The 14,317-nt window shown below is 44.4% G+C and overlaps 1 protein-coding gene across 3 annotated transcripts in view; it reads right to left on the minus strand.

Annotated features, from left to right (window-relative positions):
- sema6e (sema domain, transmembrane domain (TM), and cytoplasmic domain, (semaphorin) 6E) overlaps positions 1–14,317 on the minus strand; it is a 103,223-nt gene that overhangs the window by 39,188 nt on the left and 49,718 nt on the right. For all 3 annotated transcript variants that reach the window (XM_052066469.1, XM_052066467.1, XM_052066468.1), the window contains exon 3: positions 10,154–10,231. The gene's annotated coding sequence lies outside the window, so the exon portion shown is untranslated. The remainder of the gene's footprint in view (positions 1–10,153; positions 10,232–14,317) is intronic.

Here is a 14,317-nt window from a genome sequence, read left to right on the forward strand (position 1 = left end):
ACTTTTCAACTTTTAAACATCGTGAGTTCTTAAAACGCCAGGAGACTTTTGAATCATGTCTTAAGAAGCACATGCCATTATTAACCTTAAACCTACTTAATGATTTTGTATCTTTAGCCATGCTTGCAAACACCTGGACACAGTGTGATTGTTATGACAACAACACAGAACCTTTTGGGCATGAACTAATTTGACAAAGTACTACTCTTACATACAAACAGTTTGAGTCCAGAAGACAAATAGACGCTAAGAGCACAATTTGGCGGGAAAGAGGCCACGTTAAGATAACGGTGGCAGCATGAAGAGTGTCCGCTCCCCTGCTCAGATTAAACACTTCATCATTGTTTGAAGGCCACGCCGTGGTCACCGTACCGCCGCGACACACCGCGAAAGCTTCCAATTATGCTCTGACTAGACATCCTCGCATCACGCGGTGTTCCGGGAGGAAGGATGAAGGCGTCTAACGGGGACAGATCTTCCTCGCGGGACATTCGGCGGCTGATGACCTTCTCGCGGCTCCAGCTGATGACATCATCAGACAGCAGAGTGGATAAATGAGGATGCCGAGTGTGTGGTGGGGGAAGGCGGACACCAAGGAGGGACTGGGTGGTGAAGGACAATGTCCAGCAGCTTGCTGGCATGGAATTGGCCGGGCCAATCATCCAAGGATGTCGTGGGTGAGGAGTCAGTCATTTTTAATTAAGTCCAAAAATAAGATGGGACTTAATGATGCTTTACTACAGGACCCACTTTGAAGGCCTGCTGCTTCCGGACACACTCATCAAGTAACTTGTTAACACCAGCAGTTAATGAGCATCTGCCACATGCTAACGAGATTGCGACTGTAGAATATGCTCATTATGCCTTTCATTGTACTTCTTTAAGTGTTCTGATTTGGCACACATGAAACATCCACACTAATCAGTTTCACGGTGAACACAAATGATTGTTGAAAACAATTGTTAGCATGTAGCAGTAAGCATTTGAAGCTAGTTGGGGAAATTCACATCAAAGAATAAAAAAAAAACGAAATTTCGGTCATCACGATCTCATGAGGTTGACTGGACCATAGCAGACCAGACAGAACTAGACCAAACCGCACCCAAACACTCAAGACAGCGTATAACAGATTGAACTGGAGGTCACAAGATAGGCAAAGACCAGTCTAAATGAAACTAAACTGTAGTGGAAAAGACAGGACTGAGCAGGACCAAACTAGACTGGACCACATGCCAATGAACAACACTGGACCAGATCAGATTGATCAAGACTAGCCAAGACAAACACCAGAACAGAATTCACCAGAGTAAACCACAGCTGGAACATAACCACACTAAACATGAGAACTGATAATTGAACCATACAAGACCGTGACCAAATGAGACTGGAGCACACAAGAACGGACTGCATCAGGTCAGACCACACAAAAACAGACCAGACTGAACTGGACCAAGCCAGACTGACCCACATCTTAAGAGATCAGATCAAACTATGCAAAACTGGATCACGCAAGAGAGAAGCCGACTTGACAGCACTGTACCACATGAGATTGGCCCAAACCAGACTGGACTACAGCCCAGTGGACCGGACAGGACAGGACGCAGATAAAACCCAGACTGAACAAGACCAGAATGGATCAAACCAGATTGTCCCACCCACAGAACAGACCAAGTCGGACCAAACTTGACAAGACAAATACCAGACTCCCACAGAAGACAACAACCGGACCAGATGGAACTGGACCATAGCAGACTAAAGTGCACGTGCATGACCAGGACGATGTCCTCTTTCTGTCAACAGGAGTTATGACCTACTACACGACCAACCAGCCACTGAATAGAACTTGCTGTTTGTTGCATGCCATGATCCGCTCGGTGCATGGAGGTTATTAATCTTTCCACATGGAGCAGAACGCATATTCCTCTTTTTTTTTTTTGCTGACAGCTGCTGCATGTAGGATGGAAAGGATGGATGGGAATGAAGAGCCTAAGCTGGATGAGGTCGCCGGGCTACCCGGTTCTAGCCATCTGAACCCCGGAGCAGATCAATATGGTGACATAAGTTTCTGTTGACTCGTCATATAAGTATTTTGGATTCTTCTGTGTCCTTCAGAAGGACCTTGAAGAATGTCATTAAAAGCCTCTGGTGGGAGGAGCTTGACTGACAGCTGAGAAAATGATGGTCTGTCACATCCAGTGGGTGACAAGAGATTTTTGGGGGAAAGAACTGGAAAGGCGAGAAGATTAAAGGATCAGACGGGACCGAAAGAACCACACCGTGGGCGTGTTTTGGTGCTCTCTTGGTTTCGGACCAAGACCCACTGTGAGTAGGAAATGGCCACATTTTTAGATGCTGTAATGCCACTGCAATGTGGGCAAGGGCAGCCAGTCGATGATAAATTTTCGCCTACTTCCACATCATGAAAAAAGTTTTTTTTTCCCTCCAATGTTTTATGTTCTATAAATTGTGTGCTAATTTTCTTCATTAAAATGATTTAACCGGTTAGTGCATCAAAATTAATTATCCCTTCTTCGCAATGAGGATAAAGAATATACACCGGTGAACATTTATGGCTGATAAATCTGATCATTTATGGAAATACAGACACATTTATTGGCTGTTTTTGTTAAAAAATACATGGAGAGGTGACCAAGGAAAAACAATCGCACATCAAACCGCCATCACAATATTGAAGGGTGGGGTGGTGGGGGGGGGGGGGGGGGGGTGGGTGAGAATAAAAAAAACACAATGATTTATTTTTCAAAATTGTTCAGCCCTTTTGCCACCTGCATTTCAAGTTCGGATCCGTTTATGGAAGTGCAACAGAAGCGCTGCTGTGTTTGTTTTCAAACAAACCACAGGGTGTACAGAGCGAAAATTATTGTTCAGAGTGACATGAAGAAACCAGAATTGACATCTCAGAACCTTTGGTGATCCGAGGCCACAGATGTCTTGGCCCTCCAGGGGAGACGGGGGACATTTAATTGGACTCCTCAGTGATGTGCTGCACTCGCTAATTAAAGCGGCAAGCGAGGCTCGTAGTCTTGCCAAAGTCAACATCATCGGAAAAACATTTGGACGGGAAGACGGCGACCCTGGAAGCTTCTCATCGGGGAAAAAAAAAAAAAACACGAAAGAAAAAACACGGGCTTGAGGTTTGGCTCAAAATGTCCTCAACAAAATAAATAGGAGAAAATAGAAAAATCAAGCCTGGCCACAATTTATTTGAATAAAAATGACCACTAGTAAATGTGTAGTCAGTAAAAAAAAAAAATTATATATATATATATATATATATATATATATATACACACATATACTGTATATATAAATATATGAATGATACTACAGATGTCAATTATACACAGATGTGTGTACAAGTGTTCGCTCACACTCTGGCACTTTGAAACAAACTAACATCCAAGCGCGTCCCACAGTGACATCCCATAATAGGCTGCATGCAGTGTGACAGATGTTGCATCATTGTGAGCAAGATCAGCAACACAGACAAATTCAGACTCGATTCTTCGCTTTGCGCTTTGAGAGCATTTTTTTTTAATTCCAAAGATGCATTTTTTTTTTCTGTGTGAGTGTGTTATTTACATGATCTTTGGCAGGAAGGAGGTCCCAGCTGTTGCACGAAATGTCAAAGCACCCTGGGAAAGTACCCCCCCCCCCCACACACACTCTATAGTCCACGATCGCAAATACACCAAACGACGTGCAATATCATGACAAAAACAACATCATGTTCATTAACCGACCGAATATGAGCACAAACAAAACAAAGCGTCCGAGGTAACTGTTCAGTCGGATCAGTCACCCGCTGACAGGACGCAATGACGCAAGGTACACACGTATCGATTTTCAACATTTAAGTGATTCTTGAGGTGGAAAAAAAAAAGATAAGATAAGAAAACCTTTATTAGTCTCGCAATGGAGAAATTCCCGATTCACAGCAAACAACAAAAAAGCAAGGCTCATGAGAGCGCTTGCCGACGGCTGCCTACTCGGGTGCCATCTTGACTTAAATATATACAGTGTGTATATAAATACTCATTCATTCATTCATTCATTCATTCATCTTTCTAACCGCTTGATCCTCACTAGGGTCGCGGTGGGTGCTGGAGCCTATCCCAGCTGTCTCCGGGCAGTAGGCGGGGGACACCCTGAATCGGTTGCCAGCCAATCGCAGGGCACACAGAGACGAACAACCATTCACACTCACACTCACACCTAGGGACAATTTAGAGTGTTCAATCAGCCTGCCATGCAGATTTTTGGAATGTGGGAGGAAACCGGAGCACCCGGAGAAAACCCACGCAGGCCCAGGGGAGAACATGCAAACTCCACACAGGGAGGCCGGAGCTGGAATCGAACCCGGTACCTCTGCACTGTGAAGCCGACGTGCTAACCACTGGACTACCGGGCCGCCCCTGTATATAAATATATATAGCTAATTGCCCCACGGGGATAAATCAGGTTTTCTGAATCTGAATCTGAAAATCAGCGTGTGCCGTTACTGCTCTTGGAGTGTTTGGAGGACTCAAGATAAGCTACACGTTACAGCTTAATATGACGCTTTACACCACGGTGATCGCACGCCAAAGGATAATCATTTGGATTCATTATAGAGACATTTGAGAACTGCAACTTAGCAGTATTTGATCAGAACGGGAGGGGGCGGGGTGTTGGACTCAAAATCGGCCCCATTATTTTTATGTATGTACCACACTGTTGTCTCCGAGGATCAGGGAGGAAAAATGGTTTCTTAACACACCCCACAGCGCAGGGGAATCAGTCAGGATAACCTGAAGAGAGACTGGGGAATTGGGCCTTTGCTGATTTTGATCAAAAAAGAGGAATCAGGTTAAGACCTGATTATTGGTCGATGACTCTTAACACACCCGAGACCACGGGATAATTACTTAGGATTTATCTTTGGAGACATCTGACATTCGGGCCATCGCTGGCTTTGATCAGAAGGGAGGGGAAATGCTTAAACTGGGATTGATTGTTGGAATGTGTGAAGCCAGCGGTACCTTTTCCGTGAAGATCTGGGCGAAAAATGAGTTTAGAAAAATAAATAAATCTCACAATTGGGTCTCAATTTATTTTGATCAGAATTGGGGAGTCTGGCTCAAAATCTGTCATGTGTGTATCACGCGGTGCATTTGGAGAGAATTGCCGTAAAGAAAAAATTCTCTCAACACACCACAGGATAACTGAAGAGCTGACAATCGGGCGTTTACCGTCTTTGACCGCAAAGAAGGGGCAAAATAATTCAATTTATTCCCGAATATCACTAACTGTGAGCATGCGGCTTTTGTTCTTTGAGAAGATTGGGGAGGAAAATTGACTCAAGACACCCTCACATCACAGGATGATGACTCAGCATAGTCTTAAAAGACATCTGACAATAGGGCCATTGCTGACTTTGATTGGAAGAAGACAAATCAGTCTCAAATTTGCCCCAATTACCTTTTAATAGCCACTATTTTCCAACCTACGGACCTTTCTGTGCATTACCCCTCCTTTCTTCCGGAGGCAACATACAGCAGAACAGTGGCTCGCGTGGCATTTTTAAAACGTAAACACGATTTTTGAAGGAGCTGATTTACATTCTGAGGACACGTCCTAACGAGCAGAACTGTCAACAATTCGAGCTCACGTAGCCGAGCGTCGTGTTTCACGTGCAGACACGGTGCGTGATGTTGGCGTGAGCTTCATGCCGATGCGGCGTGAGTGCAGGGTGCTGTGTGCGCTGTGCGTCGGGTGTCTCCGGTGTGCCGGCACGTGCCAGGAGCAGAGTTGGAAGATTTTACGACACGTGTCGACGCCGCTTCGCAAAAACACTTTGACAAGCCGTCTCCTCGCTGTCGCCATCTGCCTCTTTGCCACCGCCAATTTGTCAGAGCACATGCCAGTGAGAGTAGCCGGGCTGTGGGTTCGCTCATGGAGTGGGGGTGTGGGGGGGAATCAGGGCATGCACTAAGGCGGTGAGCGAGGTGAACCACAGTTCATCCGCTGTAAAAGCAACGCAAAGACTAAAAACTAAAACGTGCTAAAAACAAACATACACGGATGGCCAAGTTCATCTGCAGCAGGCGCAGGCCTTGCGCTGCTTTACTCTGGGCCCTTACCTTATCATGAGTTGTGTATTAATTATTTGATGAATTTCATTTTTCCTAAAATTTATTTGATTTATTTGTCCAATAATTTGTTGTGAATCTCCAGTGGTTGCGGCGATACGTTCCAGATCCACACGCGCGCAAAATTCACAGTAGATCCCATAAAAATAAAAATAAATGTTTATGAAAGAGTTTTACCGTTCCCACACACTGTTGACATGTTTAAACATTAAAACATATTTAAACATGGTTGCCCAAATAAGTGTTTCAATCACTGTCACTCACAGTTGACGTTTGCTGTCAAACTGACACAAAACATCAGAGAACTAAACACTTAAGTCCTTGATGAATTAAAATAAATGTCTAGCAATTTTGACACACCACAGTTAACAACCCTGTCAAATGTGAATGATTTGGAAAAAATAAAAATAAAATAGATGAAATGAGGCTTTACAATCATACAACACCATAAACAATCTTTGCTTATCGCATCGAAAAATGGATGCGATTTGGTCTGGCAAATTTCTTATACCTAAACAACTCTCCATGTTTGAGCCGCAAAAAGGCAATTGCCAAAAGCCTGCCAGCTAGCGCATTAGCTAACAGACTTTTGGGGCAAAACACAGCTGTTCGGTTAAATTGTAGCACAGAGGCAAGAAGAATTTCTGGGGTGTAGGCGTAGCTAGCTAGCTAGCTAACCGTACACTTTTGTGGAAATAAATAGTCGTAGTAGTACTAGTAGTAATAACACCAAATACTGTGATAGGGGAGACTCATGCCAGTCCGCCAAGTACATCACTTTGGTCACCTGTTTTAGTATTTAGCGCGTAATTTCAAACATGTATAAGGTAGTTAGAGAGAGAGAAAAAATATCCATATCCACTTTTAAACACTAAAATGTCAACCAAACTATGTCATTTTGTCAAACAAAAGTGGACAAGCTTCATGCTAACATAATGTAAAAATGCTTATGCCATACAAAAAGAAACCGTTAGCGCGACGGTAATCATAAGCGACCAATTTAGCAGTGACACAGCATACATATATAACAGTTGCTCACTACATCTAATTGAATAATTTTACATTTATATACATATTAGCTATGTAAACAACATTACAGATTAGTCAATTGAAATGTTTTTTGTTTTAGTGTGTGAATGCTAACTTGTGAACAAACGTTAGCGCGGGCTGAGCAAGGTAACTAACACTTAGCCTGTCTTAATGAGAGCAAACAATATCCCTGATGAGTAATGGATGAACTAAGCGACACAGCGAGCCTCCTCCAGGTTTTCCAGTTTACACTTGAACAACCAACGGCGGTGAGCACAAAGGCGCTCACCGCCGCTCACGTTCGGGCCCGCTGGCGACGCTCGTGTTCACGCTCATCGGCTGTTCCGACCCTGTTTTCAATTATGTGCCCTGAACTCTGCCTCACACATGCCAAGCCTACTCAGTACATTCCAGTCAAGGCTTAAACCAGCCGCCGGCTTCTATTCACTTTGAGTGACACGTGGGGAGGGGCACCAGCACAGAGAAAGGGGCAACTGTACAATAGTGTGGGATTGGAGGGGCGTTGCGGTGAATAGAGCGCCAAGTCCAACGTAAAAGCCAAAAACGCGCTTCCACGCTGCTTTTGCTACAATCTCCTTTTTCCGCCATCATCCCCTGTTTTTTTTTTTTTTGCTCATGCATCCTTACAACATTGGTCCTGCAGCTTATAACTGCTTTTCTGCCATCCTTTCTTCTTCCAGACCTGACTTTTTTTCCTTCCTTCCCTCCATCCATCTCACACCTGCTTTTAACTTCCTTCCATCCACACCACCTACATTCCTGACTTCATTAACCGTTCCTTCCTTTGCTGACAACAAATCCTTCCTCTCCTGCTTCCCTTTCCTTCGGCACCTCCTCCTTTCCCACAGACCCACTTTTTTATTTAACATTTTTCCCTTCCTTCGCAACTGTTTTCGTAACACATCCTTCCACCTCAGTCCTGCTTTCTTACTTCTTTCCTGCACTCCTTCATCAGGTCCTACTCATTCTTTCTTCCTTTGCTTGAATGTTTTTACTTTTCTGCCTTCCTTCCTTCCTTCCATTCCTCCCGACACCTTCTTCCCCCCCACAGACTTGCATTTTACTTTCTATCTTTCCTTCCTTAAAATGTTTTTTCTGCCTTGCTTCCTTCAAAAAGCTGCTTATAATTAAGTGGCCATTCCATCTGTCGCTTAAATCTACTTTTCTGATTTCTTTCCTAACCTAGATGTCATTTGTCTTCTCCGTCCCTCCCCCGTAAACATCATTCAGCCTTCCTTCTTTTCTGCCTTCCGTCCGTCCTTCCTTTGCTTCAAATTTCTTTTCTGCATTTCTTCCTTTAGTACTGCCCAATGCTTCTTTAGATTCCATTTTGTTCATTCTTGACTCATTCATTCATTCATTCATCTTCCGAGCCGCTTGATCCTCACTAGGGTCGCGGCGGGTGCTGGAGCCTATCCCAGCTGTCTTCAGGCAGCAGGCGGGGGACACCCTGAATCGGTTGCCAGCCAATCACAGGGCACACATAGACGAACAACCACCCACGCTCACACTCACACCTAGGGACAATTTAGAGTGTTCAATCAGCCTGCCACGCATGTTTTTGGAATGTGGGAGGAAACCGGAGTACCCGGAGAAAACCCACACAGGCCCAGGGAGAACATGTAAACTCCACACAGGGTGGCCGGAGCTGGAATCGAACCCGGTACCTCTGCACTGTGAAGCCGACGTGCTAACCACTGGACTACCGGGCCGCCTATTCTTGACTCTTTTTTTTTTTTTTGGCATTGTTTAGCATTGACATGCGGTCACGCCGCAATCTTTGCCTGAGAGTTTGTTTTTCGAAATTCGACGAAATCTAATCGTATTTCCCCGGCCTGCAGAATGCAAACGAAATCAATCACTGATCGCCATCTGTTGAATATAATTGACATTTCTCGTGTTCTCAATCAAAAGGTGAAAAAGTGAGAATTTGTTTTGCCGGCTTGCTGTGCTGCCAGGCGGAAAAATTGATTATTGATTAGCGTTTGGAATGCAGCCAAGATCGCTCAGCTCATGTTGTTGACATTTCTGTCGAGCCCCGCCATGCACCCACCCATCAATCGACTTGATTTAATGTCAATACGGCAGAGACAGCGTTAGCTTACATTCTAATCAAAGAGTTTCAACGTCAATTTACAGTTGGATTCAAAGAGGTTCAAAGTCAAATTACAGTAGGATTGAAGCGGGTGAACATCGCGGGGTGTCAAAATTCATTTTACAGGCGGGTTGGACGGAGTTAAAATGCCAAAACAGTCAAGTGACAAAAAGGTTTTAAAGAGGTTCGCGATTGAGGTTAAAAACAACGGGTTTAAAGTTGTTCAAAGTGAATTTGCAATCAAAAGTTAAAAGACAACTGACAGCCTGGATCAAATCAAATCTAAAGCTAATCAATCAAAGAATTTTGGTGTCATCTGACAGTCCGAGTTATAAAGTAACTATGCAGTCCAGATAAAAGAGGCTCCAAGTCAACTTCGTCAAGATCAAGGAGGTTAAAAAAAAAACAAAAAAAAAACTTCAAGGGTTTGAAGAGGTTAAAACATCGATGAGGTTGAAAACTACAGTAAACAATTAAAGACCCTCAAAGTCAACTCACAATTACCAGTGACCTGAAACCGTTGAATCCACACGAGTGCCGCGGGCGTGCTGGAGCGTATCCCAGCTGTCAAAGTCTAAATTAAAATCTTCAATCTCAACTTTTAGTCGGGATCAAAGAGGTGAGACATCAGTGAGGTGAAGAGACAACTTAAGAGTGCAGATCAAAGAGAAAAAGGCGACTTACAGTCAAAGTTTTAAGAAGTTAAACGTCAGCATTTAAAAATCGATTCCATTGATGAAAATTTTTGCGCCGACCGTTTTTTTTTAAGGACGAGTTAGCCGAGTTTTTCCACTGCCTTTCCCCTGCAGTCAGACTCAAAGAGACTCCACATCAAAGACGCTCCCAACTCGCTTACCGTCAGGTTGGGTTGGATGCAATGACACTGACAGCGTCAAATCTCGCGCCGATGCCTCTCTTGCTGTCTTGAAAGTTCCTAAGAAAGAACAACAATAAAATAAGTGCAAGGACTACACATGGAGGACAGTCCCTTCTGAGGTTTGCAGCAAACGGGGTTTCTTTGACCCCCCCCACCCCACTCACAAAGTCCCCCCATGGGACCTCAGCTGTCACAACACGCCACAAAAACAAATTCTGCGACGAAAATACTGCAGTTAAAAGGAATCATTATGTTTAGTCGGGTCTGAACTTGCGCCCACACACAAATTTGTGTTCACGCGCCGCACACGCCAGATGACCGCCATCTTTGCGGTGAGCATACGCCGCCGCCATGCCGGTCCGACGCTATGCCAACGCTGTGCCCACGCTCGCAAAAACCAACATACGGCCGGAGAAAATCTGCAACAAGGTTTACGCAATGGCCAGAAAAGGTGGGAAAATAAAGTCGATTTTGGTGCCGAAGTTGTTCAACGTGCATTTTTTTTGGTTTTGTTTTGTAAACAATGCACAATTGTTTCAAAGTATACGTTTTCATTTGCCAGTGTACATTTTGTGTCATTAAATAGAAGTCCAGTGGTTAGCACGTCGGCTTCACAGTGCAGAGGTACCGGGTTCAATTCCAGCTCCGGCCTCCCTGTGTGGAGTTTGCATGTTCTCCCCGGGCCTGCATGGGTTTTCTCCGGGTGCTCCGGTTTCCTCCCACATTCCAAAAACATGCATGGCAGGCTGATTGGACGCTCTAAATTGTCCCTAGATGTGAGCGTGAGCGCAGATGGTTCTTTGTCTCTGTGTGCCCTGCGATTGGCTGGCAACCGATTCAGGGTGTCCCCCGCCTACTGCCCGGAGACGGCTGGGATGGGCTCCAGCACCCCCCGCGACCCTAGTGAGGATCAAGCGGTACGGAAGATGAATGAATGAATGAATGAATGAATGTTGCTTATAACATGCAATTGCGTGGTTTCTATTCACTATAGCGTACATTTTGTGTGTTAAAATGTTGTAAAACAAAAACAAAACCAAAAGACCAAGGCCATCCCCAGAACCCCCCCCCCCACCTACCCCACCCCCCATTTACAGAACTTCTCAATTCATTGACCTCCAAGCTATCTACAAAATCCACAACACTTTGCCATCTGCACTCGCGATGATGGAGATTTCCCATAAGGCCTTGCAGCGCTGGCTGATCGATGGACCCTGGCCGCCGGCCTGGGGGTGGGGGTGGGGGGGGGGTGCTGGAGGCGGGCACTGTCTCCAGGAATTGAGGTATTAATAATGCAGGGTCCGCACCTGTCATAGCTTCCATTAGGACGGGCAAGGAGGGAGGTCCACAGCTGATTGATGAACTGGTTAGATTAATTAGACTCTTTTAGTTGTGTCTGTGTGTGTGAGTGGGGCGGGGGGTGGGGGGTGGGGGTGAAAGTGTGGAGCGGGGTAGTTCAGTAGTGAGATTAACGCAACTTGTTTCAAGGCACACATTTTAAAACGGCTGGTCTTTTAATTTAGGTTTATCGATCAGGCCGTTTTGTTTTTTTTTTCAAAGCACAAAGCAGCTGATGTGCGCTGCTTCCACGAACAACATGGCTGTGAAGAGAGAGTAACTCGTTTAATTGAGCGACTTTTCCGACTGTTTAAAATGGCGGGACGATTAATCGACATCGGTCAAAACGCAACTGATGTATGAACTTTTCTTATTTTTTTTTTTTTGACTGTGCCGATATGTGTTTGTACTGCACTCTGCCCGAGTGTCTGACCCCTCAGGCACAAACAGGCCCCGGCCATGTGCAACACCTGCTCCCAAATCACTCAAATCGGCATAATGTAACGCTACACTTTCCCTCAGAGGGCCGTTGTGACTGTAAATCAGCATGTCCAAAGTCCGGCCCGCGGGCCAAATCCGGCCCGCGGTCGAATTTCATCCGGCCCTCGGCCCCCGTCATAAAGTCAGTGCCGTCTGGCCCGCAGGTTGGGCGCAATGGAACATGTGTTGCATTGACTGAGGTCTCGTAGACTGGTGAGTGATGTTTCATAGAGTACTGCTTCCCTCTAGTGGCTAAATGAGTAATAGCATTCACTAAATGAGTAATAGCATTTAGACACTAGAGGGCATCACTCACGAGTTAACAAGACATCACTCCGTGTTTATATTGACTGATATGTCATATTTCAAATGATCCTTGCAGTTGTGGATATGTGTATTGCTTGTTCATTTCCCGGTTGTTCGAGTCAAAGGTTTTGTGACTATTGAAAAGTCATGGTGATACATTTTATGTTTCAAATCATTCACTTTGCTCTCAGGAGACTTCTGTTTAAGAAAAAGTCAAGTGAATAAGCCGTTGCATGTGATATACCTGTTTCAAATGAACCAAAAGAAATTCTTAAGATTGTTGAAATTAAAATAAAAATGGAAATGTGAAACAGACTGGCTTACTAAAATTTGTTGAACAATATTGTTGTTCAATGTAAAGAATGTCAGTCAAGGTCGGCCCCCCGACATTTTACCACATAAAGTCTGGCCCCCTTAGCAAAAAGTTTGGACACCCCTGCTGTAAATGATGGAAAAAGGAGAAAGGAACAAAATGATCATTTGCAAATTCTCAACAGGATTCATAATATGCACGTGACAAGTGAAAATCTGAGGACAGATTTGACCAATTAATTAGATTTGTTCCGCCCCCTCCCAATACTTTTTAATCCAAATATGTAATTGATTGTGCCCCAGAAAGCTTTGGATGGTCATAGAAAATGAAGCGGAAAAGCAAGAAAGATTCTGATAGCATTGACTTGGTAATTTTCTAAATGAGAGTTAGCGACATAGCAATTTGACTTTGCGGCAGTGTTGGAATATTGATGTTTACCGTGACGAACAGCGGGGGCCTTTCACTCGAAATAATGTCGCATCTTAGGCTACTTTTTATAACTGTCACTGCGAGCTCCCTAAATGACCAATTGACTGTTTGATGTCAAGGTCCATCAGTGAGGCTTTTAAAGGCACTTCAACTCCAATAGAGAGGAGGGGGGCGGGGGGCCATCAATTGTTTTGGGCACTTTATTCTACTGTCAATCAAAAATATTGAAACGTTTCCAAATGAACATGAAGCACAATCATCACAGTGTCACCATTGGACTAAATAACGATTAAAAAAAGAAAAGAAAGACCTTTAATGGCAATTAAAAAAAATCATAATAATTAAAACAACATAAAAAACATTCATTTATTATTGTTTTTAATTTATATCGAGTGTATTTATCATATTCGCTAGCTTCCCCTGCTTTGACACCCTAATCGTTACTCGCAATTTAAAACGTAAAACCCCAACCTTTGCTTGACACCCTAACCCACTGGTGTGAAAGTCGAGGCCCGGGGGCCAAATCTGGCCCGCCACGATGTGGCCCGCGGAAGCGAATCAAACATGTTGACGTCTATGATGCTTGCTTAAATTTGCACCAAAAGTTCAAATTCTCATATGTATTACTAGCTGGTTCGCCGCCCTCTGGGCGGCTCATCAGCTAATTCCTGCGGAAGGCTGGTAAGGTGGGCCTTCGGCCCACAAAAGTGTTGTTGCTTGGTTCAACTTTTTGTTCATCTTCATTGCTTATCGCGGAAATAAAGAGATGTTTAGCTCTACTAAATAACTAACAATTTCATTGCAATGCTTGTGGGTAGACAACATTTTTTCGCTAAGATGCCCGCGCGATCGTAGTGAGCCACTGCCTGAGCGGCGCAGTGGCGGCGCGCAGTGGCGGCGCGGTGAAGTAGTTACGTTTTGAAAAGGGACAGACGGAAGGACAGAGCGCGTGCGGGACGACGCGCAATATATATATAGATATAAGACAGCTATTGGAAGTTTTCCTGTTACCAAATCCCTCATTACAGTAACTTAAACTATAGTTGAGTAAACCACTGTGGTTGACTTCCTGATATGGTTTCACAGTCATCACGGCCCACCCTCAACAAAAATGAGTTTGACACCCCTGCCCGAAAACTAATCTTAGTTTTAAACCCTCATTTGAAACCCCAACCCTTGGTTCAAAACCCTAATTTGATACCCCAACCCTGCCTTGAAACCTTTGCCTGACACCTCTACCTTTCATGAAAACCTTAATCCTGGCTTGAAACTTTACT

This window comes from Hippocampus zosterae, chromosome 5 (genome assembly GCF_025434085.1).
Source record: "Hippocampus zosterae strain Florida chromosome 5, ASM2543408v3, whole genome shotgun sequence".
Lineage (NCBI taxonomy): Eukaryota > Metazoa > Chordata > Actinopteri > Syngnathiformes > Syngnathidae > Hippocampus > Hippocampus zosterae.